We start from the raw sequence: 17,020 nt of genomic DNA on the forward strand, positions 1-17,020 counted from the left end.
ACCACGTATCCGTCGCAACATTCCTGGGAGGCAAAGGATTCCATCCGCAGAGTCACTTTGCTCTAAGATTCTAATTAATCGACTGCACTACAGCTGTTACAATGACTATTTCTAAAGCGTACCCTCTCAGTGATTATTTCATCTTAGAGAAAATTTCGTAGTCGCAGGGATTCAAATCCGGAGAAAACGGAGGATGCTCCAAAATCACCCAGTTCCACCTGTTAAGTTAATTAACCACTTGGGCAATCACTTGACAACAAGCACATTAGTCACCGCTAGAGGAGCTGAATACAAGTAGCGGTTGCCTATGTATGAAACTGGAGAAATGGTGGAATGAGATCTGCAATACTATCTCAATCCACTGAGATGGATGATGTACAACAAGTTGGGACAAGTGACCAACAAGCTTGGAGCTCACACAGATATTACTGTACTTCAATCTCGAGACCTATCTCCCTCCCAAGATTGCCTTTAATCAATGTCATTTAAGTGTTACTATTCCACATCCACCTTTTCTCACAAAACAATTTCGCAGGGTGTTTTACGAATTGAGTCTAGGTCGCTCTGAACAGAATGCGTCAGATAGCTCACAAACGGTCGAACCACAGAACAGCGAGACAGTATTAAGTAGGGTCAGTCAGTGACAGGGAAAATAATTTTAAAATTGTCTCGGCGGAATAAGTGATAAGATTTTTTTACATCCGTCACTCCTTCCACGCTCACAATTAAGTAGACAAACAGATGTGAACATTATTCAGGGAATATGAGTCAGCAACTGGATACGAATGCATTGATAACTCCGTGATGCCGCATCCTGCAGTGCTTGTTTGCGCATGGTGGAGAACACAAGTCATGCGAGTGGAAGTGGCGAATAGATATCGTTTCAAAACTACAACCGTAGTGATTAAACAGAATAATTTATAACCGCATAAGTGCACGTTTACATTCCTCCTTGTACATCGCTATACGCTACACTTAAGGACATTTCAGGTAAGAGAAAAAATAGGTATAGCTATGTTCAAAATAAAGTTTTTATTCTATTTTTTTAGGAGAGTGATATAACATTCAACGGACTTGAGATCAATTACCAACAATAAAGTGGGGATTTATATCTATGTGTGTTCTGTCTTATCTCCGTTCTGCATTACCTGAAATGGTGTTCTGCGTCATGCTAAGCACATGGCCAGAATCTGGTGTTGCTTCGGAAACGTCATGACCCCTTGACTTACAAAGAGTTTAATAATGATTAAGTTACATGCATGCATACATACATACATACATACATACATACATACACACATACATACATACGTACGTACGTCCACACCTGTGGAGTAACGGTCAGCGCGTCTGGCCGCGAAACCAGGTGGCCCGGGTTCGAATCCCGGTCGGGGAAAGTTACCTGGTTGAGGTTTTTTCCAGGGTTTTCCCTCAACCCAATACGATCAAATGCTGGGTAACTTTCGGTGCTGGACCCCGGACTCATTTCACCGGCATTATCACCTTCATTTCATTCAGACGCTAAATAACCTAGATCTTGATACGGGGTCATAAAATAACCCAATAAAATAAAAAAAATACATATTTATTTATTCAATTACACATTTATTTATTTATTTATTTATTTATTTATTTATTTATTTATTTATTTATTTATTTATTTATTTATTTATTTATTCATTTATTTATCTTAACAAATGTGGTATCGTATGAGTTGTTTATGTTATGATTTTTACATATTTTTAACAAAATAATTTGTGCAGTCTTCATTCATAATCAAATCTTAGAACTGAACTGACCTAAAACTCAACACCTATGTAACTGTTTCATGTATCAATTTATCAATTTTGTATGCCGTTAACTTCATAAAGTAATGCATCTCTAGGTTACTTATTATTATTATTATTATTATTATTATTATTATTATTATTATTATTATTATTATTATTACCGCATCAGTTTGGCTATTATATTCATCACAGAAGTTTGTTTTTACACAAAAGTACTAAAATCTTCAACGAAATTTTCAAATCACTGTAAATTAAAAAAGACAATTTCAATTATCGTTATAATCAGGCCATCTAACCTAGATATTTCGCAACTTGATTCTTGTGCAAGGAATCCACTCTGATTGGCGGCATTCTAATACATGACATAAACATTGCACAATACAGTATCATGCAGACGTTAATAACGATGACATGTTTATTGCGATATTTTCAATGCATAGGATTTGAGTCATTCATAGCAACATCAATTGTTTTATTCTGTAAAGTTGGACAAAATTACTACCATTACCAAGGTTTGATGAAACATGAAGACAATATATAGCTAGATAATATAATTAGAAGCGCAACGTCTTGTGAGTTTAAATGATTTGTAGCTTGTTAATGAATTGTTTTAAACAATTTGTTCTTTAGTTATTATCTTTCTGCAGTTTTGTTTCAATAGCTCCTTTATATTAAGTCAATAAATAAAACCTATACTTGATATGTAATACAAATGAAATATTGATTTTCTACCTGTATATAAGGTAGGTAAATTAATCCTATAGCCAAATTCTGGAAGTCAGCTGCACTTCATAAACAGAAATCATCGTTCAGACGAGTCGATGCAAGCCGAATGTCCAATAACGCCATCTTGTATTATGTCGTGACATATTAATCGCATTGTTACCGAATGTGTGGCATCTGAATATCTTTAATATTAAGGAGTATGCTACGTGCCGACACCGGGTTTAACCTTCTCTCTTCCTCATCTTCATCATCATCCTCACCCATTCCTTACACTACACTTACACGAACACTTACACATAAACTCACCCTAATCGACGATATAATTCTCTACAGATACAAATCATGTACAGCATGGCCCGCCAAAGCGGTGTACAAATTGAAAATGGGTTACAGTCCTGCCATCTATCAGCAATATGCGGAACCCGAATCACGCAAGTGAAGTGGGTAGGCATTAGAAACACACACATACACACACACACATACTTTTCACAGTGCCATTTCGACTCTTGAATAAATATAGTGGGCTGAGTTATTCAATAGGCTATGTTTATATCTGGCGGTGAAAGAAATCACAGGAATATGAACAAATTCGAAGATACACTATCTTCGGCTGCACATATAGGTTTGGCGCTGATTAAGTTACATAAATTTTTAAATTTATTAATATATCAAACAACAGGTAAATTATTAAATTAAAATCAGTATACGTCGCAATATGATCTTATTATTTGTTATACGACACTGAAAAAAATAGCCATCTTATAGGCCTATTGTTCAACAGTATTATCCTACATTATCTCGTCTGAACAGATACCCCCCTTATTTGTGTCCATATACAGAGTACAAGTGGTATAATTGTGCAGTGAAGGAAACAATACTTACTTACAAATGGTTTTTAGAGAACCCAGAGGTTCATTGCCGCCCTCACATAAGCCATCGGTCCCTATCCCAAGCAAGATTAATCTAGTCCCTACCATCATATCCACCTCCCTCAAATCAATTTTAATATTATCCTCCCATCTACGTCTCGGCCTCCCCAAAGGTCTTTTTCTCTCAGGTCTACCAACTAACATTCTATTACGCCTTTCTGAATTCACTCATACATACTATAATGCTCTGCCCATCTCAAACGTCTGGATTTATGTTCCTAATCATACTGCGTTAGGTGAAGAATACAATGCGTGCAGTTCTGCGTTATGTAATTTTCTCCATTCTAATGTAACTTTATCCCTCTTAGTCCCAAATATTTTCCTAAGCACCTTATTCTTGAACACCCTTAACCTCTGTTCCTCTCTCAAAGTGAGAGTCCAAGTTTCACAACCATAAAGAACAACCGGTGATATAACTGTTTTATAAATTCTAACTTTCAGCTTTTTTGAGAGCAGACTGGATGACAAAAGCTTCTCAACTGAATAATAACAGGCATTTCCCATATTTATTCTGCGTTTAATTTCCTCCCGAGTGTCATTTATATTTGTTACTGTTGCTCCAAGATATTTGAATTTTTCCACCTCTTCAAAGGATAAATTTCCAATTTTTATATTTACATTTCGTACAATATTCTCGTCACGAGACATAATCATATACTTTGTCTTTTCGGGATTTATTTCCAAATCTATCTCTTTACTTGCTTCAAGTAAAATTCCTGTGTTTTCCCTAATCGTTTGTGGATTTTCTTCTAACATATTCACATCAACCGCACAGATAAGCCGTAACCCGTTCAATTTCAAACCCTGTCTGTTATCCTGAACTTTCCTAATGGCATACTCTAGAGCGAAATTGAAAAGTAAATGTGATAGTGCATCTCCCTGCTTTAGCCCGCAATGAATTGGAAAAGTGTCAGAAACTGATATATACAGACTGAACCACACGATACCTCCCTTCTAGTTGGATAATCGTCCACCTCTGCTTCGGCATGTGGCTGGTCAGTCTGGGCCCTTAAAGGGCTGTAGCGAGAATCATCATCATCATCATCATCATCATCATCATCACTATTATTATATTAAAACTCGCAATTTTTTTACCAACGGTGGCTCCATCGTATCTTGGCCTTGTCTCTAGATGAAGCTGATGTGGTTGGCACATAATACAGTCGCCTTTATTACTATAAACTAGGAGAAAATTGTTACATTTTAAGGATTCTGAATAGAACTCGAAGCTATTCTGGAAGTTGGTATTAGCTCTGGCAATTACTGGGCGGGACGTAATTATTCCTAAACGCTGCAACCCAAGCAGGATTTTTGTGCACCCGCCATGAAATGAGTTTTCTGCCGATTGTGCTCTTCGACTTAACCGACTCCATCATCATGTATTCCTTTTCAGTCTTCAAGTCTGATATAATACCTCTGGTGGGATCTGCTGTATCTCAGAAATCCATTTCTTTGCAGTGGATATTCGGAGCTTCCGTTCTTCTGTAGATCTCGTCTCTGAGTAGTCTAGAATCTACCACCACTGACATCTATCAATCTATGAACGAACTATGAGGAGCACCTACCACGGTGGACGACCGATCCGTCGCAGGACACGCACAAATGCCCTGTTTTTCGAAAAGGAATTGATAATGAAAGGGTAATTCTACAGAGTATTGGTGGAATGAAGAGAAGAAACGTGAAAAATCTGGATAAAAACACAACCTTGACTTTAAGCAACACAAATACAAAACTTGGCTATTGCCAGGATTTGAACTCAGCTCCGTGAACGTCGTAAGCCAACTGAATTACCAAGGCGGCTGTTTTGAAAGTTATTTAAAGTTGAAAAATCATGGTTACACCAAGGAATAAGAAATCAAACCACTGAATATAAACGTAGACAGATTGAGCACATTGAATCTGCAGTGATCACGGCCAATCTAGTCCCTCTAACTAGATGAATTTCACCATCCTACCATTCAGTATTACATCGAGTAATCTTTTAGTTCCTGATATTTTTAATTGATTGCCATATCATGGTACTGGATTCTTTCATAAGTTTTGTCACGAAACTCCTCTTACTAGAAACGAAACTGTCATCAATGACTTACTTGCAATCAGAACAATCATGATTCGTATTAAATCAATGTACACAACTTTTGTGCTCTCACCGCAAGAATGTTTCGCAAAATTACAAGAAGGGTAATAAACTTGCAGATTCGAGCGTCACGTCCTCCTTTCCAGCAATACAATTAATGTCCAGTCGTATGACATCTGTCGTGACTCGGAAGCATCGAGTAAAATACTGCACTTCTCTCAGCGCCTTTTCCCTCCTTCCACTTAGAAAAGAAGTAAAAAGTGCTAATTCTCTTCTTGTATCTGTCCCTTCATTATCTGTATTCTCATCTTGAAACGGACAAGAAACAAGGTGACAGATCCAGAAAATGGCATTAATTTATTCTAACTAGTAACTTACCATCAGGATGTCGATTTGCAGTAATTAAACTTGCATAAAAACTTGATTGTCTTCGTCTTACAACGTATTTTATTCGAGTCGTTTGATCTTAATATCACATTAAAATACAGTCTCGTCTCTACAATGGAATTGCTACTTACCATATGAAATTGAAAGTTGTCGAAGATGTTCAATAGGTAATCAAGAAAATAAATAAAAGTTCCAATAAATAGCACAGTTTTCTTTTTTAAAGCCTTGAGTGAAACGATTATAATTCACACCCATAATTCTCGGATAAAATTACTCATATAAAATGAAAAAGAACGAAACCCGCTCAATGGTATGATTACAGGAAAAACGTACATTTCCGTTAAAATCTCGAAATAGAGCTCTAGCAGTAACACAATATGCACTATGGGCCGATTTCATCAAACATATTTAACTTTAATTGTTACTTAAAGTTTTCTTAATTGACACTTAAAGGGACAATGCATTTCACCAACACAAATTGGGCTTTAAGCTTTCATTAAACTACATTTAAGTTAATTGGTCAATATTTAGTCATTTAAATATAATTAATCTTACATTAACGACAATAATTTTCATCATGGCGAGGAGAATGATGGACTTGATATTTCAAAATGACGACTTCTTACCAAGACGGGTGAGGATAATTTCCGAAAAAGAAGATTATTTTAATACAATGGACGAAAAATATTTGCAAATGCGGTTTAGGTTAAGCAAAACATCAGCACTGTATATTTTGAATAGTACAGAAGGTGATTTAGAAATTTCAACTGATAGTTAAGTACTTCATAATAATATCTAAATTATACATATATTGAAGAAACGTTTAAACAATCTTCGGTTGCCTAAAAAACGGAAACTAAAGCAATATAAATAATAAATTTATCATGTAAGCCTAATATTACATTTGAAGGTATTGGAATAGTGCAGATTCATAAAATCTTTCCATTTTGCTTGTTGGATGATATTTCCTTGCATCTACTTTCATATTATCCCGTTTTGTCTTCAATATTGCTGAAGACTCTGGGATGAGGTTTTTATGTATTGAAATCTATTTCTACTTATTTCCAACCTTTCGTCTTTTCTTCTAAATTCTGCCCATCTGCATTTTTGTTCTGGATGATTTTAATATGTTTTGAGGTTACCTCTGTTTATGATGTCATTTTTAGTCGTAATAAAATAAGTGAACTCACTGCACTTGTAATCCCCTGGTAGAGGGGAAGAGAAGGCCTGACGATCTTGTCCTTATCAGGTTAAATAAATAAATATATACTACTAAAAAGGTCACTGTTTACATTAACAATGCGCATGACTTTCGAAACTACAATTTTACTATGATTCCGAAGGCGTGACGATTTAATTAAGAATTAAATTAATAGACTTTATTTTAAGTGCGCATTAGTTTGGTGAAATGCAAACGAATTAAATATGATTTAACTTCCGTATTTAAGTTACATAACAATTATTTAACTAGGATTAGTAACATGTCGGCCCTAAGTATTTAATTTTTCAATTCTTATCATTATCCCTGGAACACAGATATGTGACGAAAGTTCTCCACTTGGTGCGGTTCCTGACAAACTTCTTCACTTCAATCCAGCTTCTATGGAGTGTAAGGAGTAAAGTGTCAATATTTTAACTGATGATTATTCATGTCATAAGGACGAAAAATGACCTCACATTTTTTTTCTAATTGCAATATTTAACTAATTATTAAAGTTTACAATATTAGACGTTTTGTCAACGTTGCTGGATGAGAAGGATGGGGTTTACAAGTACACAGTACAGCTCAAGCGGGTACAGATATATCGGGATAAAACAGATGCTCTGTTCGAATGCAGGGGCGGACAGGGCAAATGTTGTTTACATAAAACGAGCAGCAAATACAAACTTTCAATCTGGTTAATAGAACATTATGTTACATTTACATTTTATTTAACAATACTTACTTTCTGGCTTTTAAGGAACCCGGAGGTTCATTGCCGCCTTCACATAAGCTCGCCATTGGTTCCTATCCTGAGCAAGATTAAACCAGTCTATATCATCATATCCCACCTCCCTCAGATCCATTTTAATATTATCTTCCCATCTACGTCTCGGCCTCCCCAAAGGTCTTTTTCCCTCTGGCCTCCCAATTAACACTCTATATGCATTTCTGGATTCGCCTATACGTGCTACATGCCCTGTCCATCTCAAACGTCTGGATTTAATGTTCCCAATTATGTCAGGTGAAGAATACAATGCGTGCAATTCTGTGGTCGTGCCAGAGAATCAGTCTCATTCCGAGGCTTATTTTGAGGTTTCGTAACAAGCTGTGTTTTACGGTGATGAGTTGTTAGTCCTTCACCCAACCCCCAAGCTGGAGGACCACCCCTCATCAGCTGTCCGCGACTGCTTATTCAATATATTCACAGCTACCCTCCATATCTGGAGGCCGTGTCCTCGATCCGCAACCTGAGGACGAGCCATGCCGTGGTGATAGGGACCCACAATCAATGGGTTTTATCTAACAATATTGCTCCATTTTTATTTACGTCAAAAAAATAAATAATAATGGTTTACTGCACAAAGTCATACGAACTTTCTTTCTAAAGCAAAATTTTAATCTCTCCCGCTTCCGTAAAGCAGTATCATTTTAAAAGAAATTTCTCATTCTGTGATTTTCGAAACGAGGTAAGAGATTCCCAATTTCTAAAAATCGTTGAGAAACTGCTACGAAAGATCGCCGATTAGGTAACTTTTTGCGGAAAACGTTGACGGTACATCTTTCTTGCCGCACTTGAAATACGAAGACTTTCTCCATAAATTAATAACATATCATGATATTCCTGATTTGTGAATGACATTGTAAGTTGCTTATCGAATAGGCCTACCTGTACTGAACTGCTATCCGCTCGGCAGTAGACCTACGAACAGGGAGCTTGAACTCAGCTGATCTGTACGTCTGTGCAGACTGCTTTCAGCTGCATTAATCCTGGTAAACATGACGCCACGTCTCTCACGCGAGAATATTAACAAATTTAAGCATGCATTATTATTTAATTTCACGAAAACGTAATAGAACACACAAATATTTATTTAAACTAATATTAACTCTTTGCTAGATATACCTACTGATGTAATTTTACTCACGATATAAGCAGTATAACGCAAATAAAATAAGGAAAGAAATATTTTTTTTCTGGGAAAACTATCAAGTTTTGACCGTATGTTGTATGGATATTTTTTGATCCTGTAGACCGTCCCCGACGACTGTGAAAAGGACGGCACTTATATCCCTTACATCAGGGGTCATCAGCACAGAGCACGCTGGGGCTAGACTTTCTTACCCGCGGAAAACGCAATGCACTATAGTGCTCTCTTAGCTGCTAGCGGGTATGCTCTCTATCTCTCCCTGTTGCACGACAGTCCACACGGGACGGCACCGCGTACCCATTGCATATTTCAGCGAGTGCTGACGACCACTGCCTTACACTGTATAGACATAGAGGAATGAAGTTCATAAGCTTCCATAAATAGGATTACATTTAACCAACTTGAACGTATTCGCTCAATATCCGTTTGTCCATTCACAACATAATTAACAAACCATCTCTTCATCTGCCCATCTATCAAGCATGGATTTTATTATAATATTATGTAAAAAGTAAATCATTCCCCATTCAGAACGACTATTATCTACTTAAAACTGGACCCTATTCGCTGGTCCATCTTCAATCGTTTGAGAATTTTGAACAAGCATAGACATTCACAAGTAATGATACTCCCAACCCTTACCGTTGGAATGATGCAAGATCACCGCTTGAGACAACATAGGAGAAACAAAGGAAACATTCTCAACCCATATAAGAGGAAAATAAAATTCCTGTATATTTTTTTCTCGTTCCACAATAATTCCTAATCATGCGGAGTGAATTTAGAGCATGAATAAGTTGTTTTCTTGAATTACAGTATATAAATTTTCAAACGATATCCTTAGGGCTACTCTCCTATAAAATGTATAATTTTAGAACAAATAAATAAATAAATAAATTAATAAATAAATTAATAAATAAATAAATTAATTAATTAATTAAAATGACTGACTGCCATATGCATAGTCCCCTTAGGAAAACTTCGGTTGATTTCGTGAGAGATTAGGTTTACACATGAACGAATTTCTAATGCAAGAATCCGCTCTGTTTTCTCTTTGTTTTGTTTGTTTGTTGCTTTTTCTATCTGTTTACAGATCTTCTTCTTCTTTTTTTTCTTCTTACACTACCTCAAGGATAGGCTATTAGAATGTTCAGTCTCAAAGACTACCTTCCCAACGTAGCCTAAGTCAATCAACAATACGTCGACCCTTCGGTTTGTATTGTACAGCTTGTGTGGTAAGTCTAGATCAGTAGTTTCCAAAGTGGGGGTCATGTGAAGAGCTGAAGGGCGTCGCGAGATGATTTACAAAATAAAAAAACACCTTATTAACATATATTTATATAATCAACGATGAACATAAAATAAAAAAAAAATGTTGCAATAATAAATTAAAAAATAATTAATGCGATAAATGTGCCTGTTTTTGAGAAAGTAGCTTCTGTAGTCTGTATTCGATACACACATTCAAGGAGAGTCTAGTTTTGTTTTGATTGAAATCATAGAATATAAACTTGTTTTGCATAAATACGAGTTGTCATATGTTATAAAAATTTAAGAGCTTCTTTTGCAAGCTCGAGGTAGGCTATTCTTGCGTTCTTTTGATATAAAATTAAGCTGTGCTCTACGAAAAAAGTATAGTTTATTAGTTTCAAAATTCCATCAGTAGACATATATTTCAAGTTGTCTTTCCCTTTTTTATTTCGGCCAGTTGAATGCAACTGTCTAGAAGTGGATTCAGTATCCAGTGAATGTCATAATGTTAAGTTTCTTCCGCAAAATCTAAAAGAGCTGTTGTTTAAAATCGTACAAACTTAATTGCATGTCCGTATAAAGAAACACATTACCTATTTGTCGCATAATACGGTACGTAGCTGAAATTTCCACGAGTTCCTTAATACAATAGGATGAATCAAATTTATTTTCTGTCAAGTGAAGTCGACCAGAAATCAAGTTTCCTTATAAATCCGTCTATTTTATTTCTGGCTGTTATTATGTTGACATCTTAGCTTTTTCAACTAATATTAATAGTGTTAAAGTGTTAAAAAATATATATCAGCAAGAAAGACAGTATAAGAAACGAAAGAGAATTCCTAAATAGGTTTGCATATTCATATTTCTCTCTTGCAGGTACCGGTACATTACCTAGGTAGACGTTGGTTGGTTTTCAGTAAAATTATCGTTGTTTTCGATTTTATTGAGATTTGTATTTTTCGGATGCGGTTAAATACTGGTATGGTAGTTCGAGGGTCGCAAAGAAATTCTCGTCCAAAAGTGGGTCGCCCTTTCAAAAGTTTGGGAACCACTCGTCTAGAGGAATCCATTTGTTCTATATGTTGAAACCATTCTTGTTTAGTTTTACCCACTTTGTGTTGCATATTATAAATTTTAAATTAATTTATAATGTTGTCATTATGGATATGATCATTTGAAGCCCTCAATTCGTCTAAAAAATCTCACCTCCTTAGATTCAATTAGTATTCTTTTTCTCGATCTATTCAGAGCCCAATTCTCATTGCCATACGTTAGAAATGGCACTGCATGGTATCTTTCCTTGTTTACTGAGCAAGTGTTATGAATAATCTATAACAAAAATATATTCAAGAGGCAAATTAGGTGCAAAATAAACATTCTTTCTCCAGTCGTGTGAACCAGGCGCTGCCCGAAGATGAACTAAGACAAATTTATATTACAGGCATCGGTATTTTTTTGTATCAAAGACTGTACATTTTCTGACTTCGCTGATATTAATCTCAATGCTTCATTCAATCAAGTCTTTCGCTCTTTAGATATAACATATAGCGTCAAAAAGCAACGCCAATGGATTCTGTTACAAGTACGGGCTTTCGGCTCTTGCTTAAGTATTTTCTGTCTTTCTTGTTACATCCTTTATACTTCTTCTTGAAGAACCTATTGTTAATATTATAGTAACTTTGATTGAAGTTATTTCCAAGTAATTTTTGTACCTTTTTTGGCTTCAAAAACAATAATTATTTGTCGAGTAATAAAATTATTATGACGGCCCATATATAGTTAAGACTCGTAAATATTACTGGTAATGGAAATTTTCTATTTGACGTACACAGCAATGTTGGTTATTCAAACGCTAAGACATAACGGTGTTACATTAATTAAATAAAGATAGAATACTTACTTAGAGGAGCCCGGAGGTTCATTGCCACCCTCATATAAGCCCGCCGTCGGTCTCTATCCTGAGCAAGATTAATCCAGTCTATATCATATCCCATCTGCCTCAAATCCATGTTTATATTATTCTCCCATCTACGTCTCGGCCTCTCCAAAGGTCTTATTCCCTCCGGCTTACCAACTAATACTCTATATGCATACGTGCTACATGCCCTGCCCATTACAAACGTCTCGATTTAATGTTCCTAATTATGCCAGGTGAAGAATAAAATGCATGCAGTTCTGCGTTATGTAGGCTAACTTTCTCCATTCTCCTGTAACTTCACTCTTAGCTCTACATATATTCATAAGCACCTTATTCTCAAACACCCTTAACCTCTGTTCCTCTCTCAAAGTGAGAGTCCAAATTTCACAACCATACAACATACATAAAATTGTTTTATAAATTCTAACTTTCGGCTTTTTTGAGAGCAGATTGGACGATAAAAGCTTCTCAACCGAATAATAACACGCATTTCCCATATTTATTCTGCGTTTAAATGAAGATAGAATATGAATGAAAAAGAAGAGAAAACTTCAAGTTCTCGAAGAAAGTTGCCTGACAAGAGCTTTGAGCACCATAAATCTCATAGAATCGAACCACGATCTTTTCTGAAAGATGTAAACCTTTGAGCTTCGTATACCTATTTATTAGAAAAGGCTGTACACATAAAAAAAATTGTACGCCGAGAACTATTCGGAATGGAAACCTAAGAAGATGCGCTTCCTCACAAATCTCGAAACTGAGTTCTGTAACATCACAATACTTTATGTAGGGTAAAAGTCTTAAAATTATGAAATAAACTCCCTCTGGCTTGTTTTGGTTCTAACTGGCGATTATCAAGTCCGATGTCTATCACATGAACTAACAAGACTTGCAGGGTAACCGTCAGCGTAACCAAATAAGGAAAACAAATTCACTTAACGAATATTAAAACTGTTGTGGTTACTATTGAAACTTGTATTTCGAAACGTAACATTACAAAAACATAAAAGATTTACAACTGGAGTTAAAATTAGGTATCGGTTTCCTTGGTTTTATAAATTAGCCAGCGCAGTTCGTGATACACGCCTCGGGCGGAGAATCGCTGGCTTCTGAATTATAGTCCGCGAGAGGGACTGCGGCCCGCGCACTGTAATCCGCCACCACACGACTTTTAAATAGTTGTGAGAAATAGTTTATGCCGGAGCGAAGGACACAAATACTACAATTTCATTCATATTAACGACTTTTACAACAAGTTAAACAGAAGTGCAGAATCACTAGTTTTTGGATAGGACTAACTTTTATTTCATATTCACAACATATGAAGGTATAAAGGTGCGTATACACGAAGAGAAATTCTCATGAAATCATGCTTCGCTCAGTTGATATATCTTGCCGCTTAATAGTGCGCAATGCTGCTTCATTTGTGAGCCAATTTCAGTTGGTTTTGGATGCGATCAAAGGTGCCTCGCAGTGATTAACTCGCTCCGTCATCACGCAACCCGATGTTACTGCCTGAATTGTCGCGTACTAACTCGTGGCTCACGCTGCTTTGCGTTCTTGCCTTGCTACCATAAGAACAAAACCGAGAGGCAAACAACAAGCGAGGTTGTCGCGAGAGGCGGCCGCACGTGGCAGCCTCGCTTCGTTGACGAGCGGCTTTACGATGGCACCCTTATATCATAATTATTATAATTATGACTAAGATTATCAATATCATTACCTGCAGGACTCTTCCTACAAGTGGATAGACATTCTCAATTTAGCCTATGATTTCCAACGCTGTATCGAAGTAAGATCATTTTCTCTTATCAGCAGTGACGGTTAGCGAAAGGCATACTGGGATGCTTGCTTTCCTATGTGAATACTGACTAATTTGAAAGCTACTTTTGTTCCCACTAGCTACGAGTTTACTTCAACTGTGATTATATGGTCTCTAATCATTTCCACGTAACGAATATTAAGAATAGTTTAAATATGTTCGGCACTACGCAATACTAGGGGCACCTAGATGAGCTCGTTAACCGACATTGCATGACGTCATAATAATGTACATTAGTTGCAAAAAAAACCAGACCGAACCTTGTAGCTGATTTCAGAGCCTTGTTCACTCCAGAGCGCGATAGATTGGTAACTAAGACTTTTGTGGTTCGAATCCTGCCTGGGAAGGAAAATTTTTGTTCCTTATTCAAATTTATTCCCAATAATTTTCGATTACTGGTAAAATTCATGTTCTGAGAATAATAAGTTAATTAAGTAGCAAAATATCGCTGCAATCGAAAAGTATTGGGAATAAATTTGAATAAGGAACAAAAAAAGTTTCCTTCCCAGGTAGTATTCGAATCACGAAAGTCTTAGTTACCAGTCTATCGTGCTCTGGAGTGAACAAGGCTCTGAAATCAGCTACAAGGGTCGTTCCGGTTTTTTTGCCACTACTGTACAAGGTTACCATTCTTCACCGCAGAATGGAAGTCGCAGAAGTCCAATCGTGATGGATAGGGAGTGTCAAAATTTACAAGAGTTTTGAGAGCAAGTGTCCATGAATTCACACGACGGGTATGAATGATGTGTCAATTGAAACAAGTAATTTGAGAGCGTCTCATGTCATGTTTTAGGATGGAGTTACGAAATAAACGCAGTTTCGAGTCTTCACGGGGGAAAAATTTTTCTCAATTTCAATTGAAGTTGCATTAAAGTAAGAACGTACCTCTGTCTGGACAGATCCCATGTCTCACAACACAATAAATCAATAATAATTAGCTCTTTTCACTCATATATTAAGCTTCTCTGACAACGACTGAAGGGGAGCGAGCAATGTTAAAAAAATCATTGTTCACACACATCCTTCTAAAAATAGCTTGCTGGTCATAAAAGAATAAAAGCTATCCCTCACAACATTCTTCAAGTGTTAAAGAACATGAATTCATATTCACTTATACCTAAACAAACAAGTCGAAATTTGATTTTTGTCCATCTTGATTGAGAAAATTGCACACTGTACTTCGGTGGCTACTCTTTTCTGATGACAAGATCATAATACAGACGACTTCCAATAATCTGGATTCCATTTGAATAAAACCTGTACAAAAACTAAATATTTTCAATGGATACTATCCTGTGAGAATAAAAGTATTAATATTGAAAACCGGATTATAAATGAAATACCAAACTTTCACTACCTGGAATGTGATATTTCCTACTGCCGGTACCAAACTCAAGATATTAAGTAACAAATGAAATAAAGTTAAATCACTATGTGGAAGATTATAAAGGACATTAAGGAAGAAAATAACAAAAGACACCCAAATAACATTTTATAAAATGAAACCTGGACACTGAAACAGAAGGATACCAACAAGGTCCAAGCATAGGAAATAAACATTTTTACCATCAGTGAGAGGATGCTATAAATTACGTAGATAAAGTAAACAAATGAAATAAGGAATGTACAGTATATTCCATAGTTAATAAAATTAATGAGAATGAAGAAAACTGGAAAGAATATGTACCGGTACTACGAATGAATGCAGGAAGAATACCGATTTGTATTATATTTTGTATTATTATTATTATTATTATTATTATTATTATTATTATTATTATTATTGTGAAACTTGGACTCTCACTCTGAGAGAGGAACATAGGTTAAGGGTGTTTGAGAATAAGGTGCTTAGGAAAATATTTGGGGCTAAGCGGGATGAAGTTACAGGAGAATGGAGAAAGTTACACAACACAGAACTGCACGCATTGTATTTTTCACCTGACATAATTAGGAACATTAAATCCAGACGTTTGAGATGGGCAGGGCATGTAGCACGTATGGGCGAATCCAGAAATGCATATAGAGTGTTAGTTGGGAGACCGGAGGGAAAAAGACCTTTAGGGAGGCCGAGACGTAGATGGGAGGATAATATTAAAATGGATTTGAGGGAGGTGGGGTATGATGATAGAGACTGGATTAATCTTGCACAGGATAGGGACCGCTGGCGCGCTTATGTGAGGGCGGCAATGAACCTTCGGGTTCCTTAAAAGCCATTTGTAAGTAAGTAAGTAAGTTGTATTATTATTATTATTATTATTATTATTATTATTATTATTACTGGAATTCAGAATCCTTCCTTCAACATCTTTTAGTTAATACGCAGCTTATGTTTCTGATAAAAGCTTTTTACACTGTCACTGAAATTTCATTTATTAATGGAACGCAAGCGTAAAGTATTTTTTTCTCATGTAAACTCTATTTGAAACCAAACACATTTTGTATGATAACGTGGTGAACTGAACATAGTATTATGATTAAAAAGTATATTTATGTGAGAGGGTTGTCGGAATATGATAACGCAATTTCACTAGATAAGAACATACAACTCCGCGAAATGTGGCTGAAAAAAAAAGTTGAAAATGTCACAGCACACTGTAGCTGCTGAAAGAGCAATACAAAGCCGTCCTGCGGCTCCGCCAAAAGAGCTGACATTAAGACAATAAACAAAACATAGAAACGAGCTCACATTTCTTCTTGTGCAAGTAGAAACAGTATAAATCAGTACCAACAAAAATTTACAAACAGGCAGACTTTTCCAAAGTGCTGTACTTTTCTTCTTTCCACATTCCAATCTCGCATGCAGCCGCCGTAGAGCCCATAGAGAGTACAATGAATTCAATCCACGAAGGACCCACCGCAAGTATTCAATGTGCGAGCTGGGGAGGGCAGAAGAGAGGAGGATTTCAGAAGTTGGGTAAAGCGATTTGCCGGTTCCGGGCCCATGAACAAAGACGACAGTGCGACTGCACAAGTTCAGAGCACGAGATC

At 36.3% G+C, this 17,020-nt stretch overlaps 1 protein-coding gene across 4 annotated transcripts in view; it reads left to right on the forward strand.

Annotated features, from left to right (window-relative positions):
- Nucleotides 1-814: 814 nt before the first annotated feature.
- The window catches only part of Tollo (Toll-like receptor Tollo), a 235,231-nt gene continuing 219,025 nt past the window's right edge, over nt 815-17,020 (forward strand). For all 4 annotated transcript variants that reach the window (XM_069834503.1, XM_069834504.1, XM_069834501.1 and 1 more), the window contains exon 1: nt 815-990. The gene's annotated coding sequence lies outside the window, so the exon portion shown is untranslated. The remainder of the gene's footprint in view (nt 991-17,020) is intronic.

Source organism: Periplaneta americana, chromosome 9 (assembly GCF_040183065.1).
Source record: "Periplaneta americana isolate PAMFEO1 chromosome 9, P.americana_PAMFEO1_priV1, whole genome shotgun sequence".
NCBI lineage: Eukaryota > Metazoa > Arthropoda > Insecta > Blattodea > Blattidae > Periplaneta > Periplaneta americana.